This window comes from Myotis lucifugus, unplaced genomic scaffold, assembly GCF_000147115.1.
Source record: "Myotis lucifugus unplaced genomic scaffold, Myoluc2.0 scaffold_785, whole genome shotgun sequence".
In the NCBI taxonomy this organism is placed as follows: Eukaryota; Metazoa; Chordata; class Mammalia; order Chiroptera; family Vespertilionidae; genus Myotis; species Myotis lucifugus.
In genome coordinates, this window is record NW_005871833.1 from 155,893 (window position 1) to 161,861 (window position 5,969).

Here is a 5,969-nt window from a genome sequence, read left to right on the forward strand (position 1 = left end):
CACATACCTAGGTTGCAGGCTTGATTCTTGGTTGGGGCAAGGACAGGAGGCAACAGATAGATATTTCTCTCTCTCTCTCCCATCCTTTCTCTCTCTCTAAAAAAGAAACAACCATCAACAAAAACACAATTCTACACTGAACTTTGGTGGTTCTCCTGTGTATGTTGAAGTAGAGAAAAATCCTTATTTCCCTATTCCAGGATTTCCCCACTGACTTGATGTCATTTACTGAAATTTGCCACATCTATTAGCAAAGAAAGTGAGCTATGGTGATTTTCTAGAAAAAGGAAATTTCATTCCTGATTTCTTCTACAAAGGACTATATCCCACCCCCCACCCCCAATTTTCATTATAAAGATGGAGACAAAATTTATTGCATATATCTATGTCCCGGGTGGGCCCTTTTAATAAAACATTTTATACATTTTCAATACCCTGCAATATAGCCACCACTTTCTTTTTTATTAAAAACAAAACCACCAAGATTTCCAGAGGCTAAAAGTATGAGACTGCGTTGTTTAGGAATCATGCCTTTGGTCTGCGTGAGAAAAGATTAAGTGAAGCCCCAAGGTTAATAGCATTTTTTTAAAAAAGTATTGTTCACAGTATTACAGATGTCCCACATTTTCCCCTCATTTGACCCCCTCCACTTAAACCCCGGACAACGCAGGCCTTCCCCACACTATTGTCTATGTCCATGGGCTATGCCTATCTATCTATATATAAAAACCTAAGTGACCGAACGACCGGTCACTATGACATGCACTGACCACCTGGAGGCAGACACTCAACTCAGGAGCTGCCCCGTGGTGGTCTATGCACTCCCACAGCCAACCTCCTGTGGCCCCTCCCCACAGCCAACCTCCCTTAGCCCCGATCGGCCCCGATCAACTGTCAGGCAGAGGGTCCCCACCCATGCACGAATTTGTGCACCGAGCCTCTAGTATGCATTTAAGTTCTTTGGTTAGTCTTTTCCCATCCCCTCCACCCCCATCCCCTCTGAGATCTGTCCGTCTGTTCTATGCATCATCTGTCTGCACCTATTTTATTCATAGGTTTATCGTGTTCATGAAATTCCACATATAAGTGAGATCCTGCGATGTTTGTCTCTCCCTAAATGGCTAAAGTCGCTGACCATGTTCAACTCTGTCCCCTTCAGTCCAATGACGTTTTGGCGCTGTCCGCGGTGCTGAAACGAGCCCCTCACTGAGGGCCGAGGGCCCGCCCAGTCGGAGACCGCTGTCCGCGGTGCTGAACGCGCCTGCTGCCTGAGCTCCCCTGGGCTCCCAGGAACAACTCCCCCACTGCCCTCTTCCCTGGGCGCTTCCCTCCCCTCATCGGACTTTGCTCTTCCGCGACCCACTTCCTCTCTGGTCCTGCTTCTGTTCCTAAATCCTCTCTCTGCCCCTGGGCCAGCCTCGACCGCACTGTGAAGTCTCACAGCCAGTCAGTCAGCTTCGGTGCCAGAGAGGTGGTTATGGCTTCTCTGGAGTCAGAAGCAATCCGTTTAATTCCAAAGGCCACATTGGAATTCTTCAGCGAGGGTCAGGGCGCACAGCCACTGTTTAGGGTTTTTGTTTTGTCCCATAGACATTTCTCGAGCATGAACAATGTACTGAGCACTGAGCTAGGCACAGAGGGGGCGTCGAGATGGACAAGGTATGGGAGGGATTGTGTTTCTATATGATGCTTTCTTATTGAGGACAGTATTACAAATGTCTCCCATTTTCTCCCCAACCCCTGCCCCACCCCAAGCCTTCCCATACTATTGTCTATGCCCATGGGCTATGCATGTATGCATATATTTTCTTTGGTTAATCTCTTCCCGCCCCCCCCCACTCCCTCTGGTATCTGTTATTCTGTTCCAAGCACCCATACCTCTGGACTTATTTTGTTCCTCAGTTTATTTTGTTCATCATATTCCACATATAAGTGAGATCCTGTGGTATTTGTCTTTCTCTGACTGACTTATTTCACTTATCTGATGCTTTCTTAGTAGCTAAACATATTCATGTTACTTCACTTGTCTGACCCTCAATAGCCTTTTCTGAGAGAAAAAAAAAGATGGATGTAACTATCTTCATGGCAAATTCTGTAATAATCCCCACTGTTTTTCATGCATATATAGTATTAATTGAATTTATTGGGGTGACACTGATTAACAGAATTATACAAATTTCGGGTGCACTGTATTGTGTGTTCAGCACCCCAGGTCAAGTCTCCATCCATCACCATTTACCCCACCTATACCCTCCTCCACCTCACCCCACCTCCCATTCCCCCAGCAATCACCACACTGTTGTCTGTGTCTCTGAATTCTTTCTCTCTCTTTTTTCTTTTTTGCTCAAGCCCTCCACACCCCCATCCCTTCCTCCAACAGCTGTCAGCCTGCTCTCTGTCTATGAGTATGGCTTTATTTTGCGTGTTAGCTCATTTTGTTCATCAGATTCCACAGGTGAGTGAAATCACATGGTATTTGTCTTTCTCTGACTGACTGACTTCACTTAGCATACTGCTCTCCAGGCCCACCCAGGTCTGCTACTGGATAGGAGTCAGGGAGCCCTGGTTCTGAACACAGGATATTTCCCTGAACAGCTGTGATAACTTGGGATAAGTTACATGTCCTCCTAGAACTTCAGTTTCCTTATGTAAAAACTAGAGATTATTTTATTCCTATGGTGTTGCCATGTGCCAAGTTTCCATCCCATGATAAGCAATAAAAATTAGCTATTTTTATTAAGTAGTATGCCATTCACACCTATCTTTATGATACGTACATTATTTCTTTTGTTTTTGTTGGTGTTAATTTTCCCCCAGAATATTTTTCCTTTGATTTTTTTTCTTAGAGAGAGTAGAAGGGAGGGAGGGAAGGTGGCAGGGAGGGAGGGAGAGAGAGAGAGAGAGAGAGAGAGAGAGAGAGAGAGAGAGGTGAGATAGACACATCAATTAGTTGCCTCCTGCAGGTGCCCCAATCAGGACCTGAGATCAAACCTGAAACCCAGGTGTATGCCCTTGAGGGAGAATTGAACCTGAGACCCTTCCGTGTGTGGTCCCATGCTCTAACCACTTAGCGACACCAGCCAGGGCTCTGATCTGTACATTATTTCATTAATCCGGGTTGTAACCATCTGTGATTGAACTCTTGTTTTCTACATTTTATTCAGAAGAGGAATGAAAGCTCAGAGAGGTGAAGAAACTTGACTGAAGCCACACAGATAGGGGCCAATCCAGCCGACACACCTGGGCCTGTCTGACTGTGAAACCAGTGGTCACTTTTCTAGACTTGGCTGCCTCTCTGTGGAGACAACATCGCACAGGTTTGAATCTGTACAGTGTCGCTACGCTTTGGCCTGACTTCCAAGCGAGTTCAGGGCTGCATGTTAATCTAATTCTTTCTAACGGAGAAGGTCATCATGCAACCAACAAGGCAGGGTAGAGGCCAGAGGAAGGAGTATTTACTTTGAGAAGAAAGGACTGGGAAAACCTCACATAGAATCTGACATTTTAACTGACTCTTGGAGGATTTGTAGAAATTGGAAAGTCAGAGAATGAGCAGAGGGATGGGCAGCCCAGGAAGAAGGAACGGCACCAGCACAGACAGAAAGCTGTGAGCTCGCCTTGGCCAAAGTCACTCGGCTAAAAACTTCAACCCAGGTTTTCAGCTCCCAACTCAGCCCTTACTTTTCTTTTCTTTTTTTAAAATATAAAATATATCTTTATTGATTTCAGAGAGGAAGGAAGGGAGAGAGAGAGAGGGAGGGAGAGAGAGAGAGAGAGAGAGAGAGAGAGAGAGAGAGAAACATCCATGATAAGAGAGAATCATGGACTGGCTGCCTCCCACAAGCCCCCCACTGGGGATCGAGCCCACAACCCAGGCATGTGCCCTTGACTGGAATCAAACCTGGGATCTTTCAGTTTGCAGGTCGACACTCTATCCATTGAGCAACACCAGCTAGGGCCCAGCCCTTCCTTTTCAATCTTCCCTGAGAGACATCCTGGTGTAACAGAAAGAATTCAACACCCCAGCTGGGTGGCTCAGTTGGTTAGTGTTGTCTTAATACACCAAGCTCACCTGTCCGATTCTGGTCAGGGCACATAAAAGAAGCAAGCAATGCATGAATAAATAAGAGAAACAACAGATATCTCTCTGTGTGTCTATCTATCTCTATCTCACTTTCATCAATCAATCAATAAAAAAGAATCCAGCCCTGACTGGTTTGTTTCAGTGGATAAAGCGTCGGCCTGCGGACTGAAAGGTCCCAGATTCGATTCCAGTCAAGGGCTTGTACCTTGGTTGCGGGCACATCCCCAGTGGGAGGTGTGCAGGAGGCAGCTGATCGATGTTTCTCATCGATGTTTCTAACTCTCTATCCCTCTCCCTTCCTCTCTGTAAAAAATCAATAAAATATATTTAATTAAAAAAATAAAAAGCAATAAAATAAAAACATCCAATTTTAAAAATCAAGCATTTTGTATTTCCTCTTACTGACCTTTAGCCTCTGCATCTGTCTAATGGGAGCTGTATATATAACTGTACCATGGCATTATTGAGAGGATCGAAGGAGATACTACAAGGAGACCACTCAGAGGATGTGTGTTACAAATACCATTTCCTTTCTTTCCATCTTAATGAAAAGTCCTTTCCCTTGACCCCCAAATGAGCTACCCAGCCTCCTTACCTGAATAGTTGAAACGGGTCTATCAGAATGGATACAGTTGGACTCCTTTCTTTCTTAGGGTCTCTGGTCAGTGACGGGGTGGCCGGAACATCCACTCAAGGATAGAATTTTCAGGAATGGAGCCCGAGGGTTCAGTAGCCAGAAGACAAGACCAGTGTGAGCACATGGCCCACCTGGAGGGCGCTGTCCGTGGTCCTGAAACGGAGCCCCCCTCCAGAACCACCTCACACTTTCACGCACAGCATACTCTGGGGTGTGGTCTAGGTGCTACTGCGTTGCGTCCTCCCGTCCTCACAGCCAGAGAAATTGGCTTAAACCAAAGCTCAAGATCTCTAAGACCTCGCTCCTAAGTCTCTGTGGAATTAAAGAACAGATGGGGAAATTTTTTTTCCTTCTGAATCCCTATTGGGCAAAGACACACCTAATTTGGAATCCATCTTTAGGCCATATCAATAAGCATGCATTGATACCCTACTGTGTGCTAGAATGTGTTCTGCATGCTGGGAACACAAAAATATATCTGAGCCCTAACTGGTTTAGCTCAGCGGATAGAGCGTCAGCCTGCGGACTGAAGGGTCCCAGGTTCAATTCCGGTCAAGGGCATGTGCCTTGGTTGGGGGCACATCCCCAGTGGGGGGTGTGCAGGAGGCAGCTGATCGATGTTTCCCTCTCATTGATGTTTCTAACTCTCTATTCCTCTCCCTTCCTCTCTGTGAAAAAATCAATAAAATATATTTTTAAAATATATATATATATCTGACTTCGTGTCTACTTCAATGGTCTGTGGCAAAGGTGGATATGGAGACAGAGGAGGACCAGAGGTTGGGGAAGGAGAGAAGTCTGCTCCAAGGACTTATAGGAAACCTTCAGGATAATACAGTCACCAAGCTGAGGTTTCAGGAATCCTTCTAAGATGAGCTTCACTTGATACAGGCAATAAACACTCCGTAAGTACAATAGGCACATGCTCGGTCATCTGCACAGTTTTTTAAATTATTTATTTATTTATTTATTTATTTATATATTTATTTATTCATTTATTTATTTGAGAGATATAGAGAAAAGAGAAACATTGATTCGTTGTTCCACTTATTTATATGTTCATTGGTTGACTCTTTTTTGTTGTCGTGGTTGTTGTTTTTTTAATATAGTTTATTGATTTTTTTACAGAGAGGAAGGGAGAGAGATAGAGAGTTAGAAACATTGATGAGAGAGAAACATCGATCAGCTACCCTCCTGCACACCTCCCACCGGGGATGTGCCTGCAACCAAGGTACATGTCCTTGACCA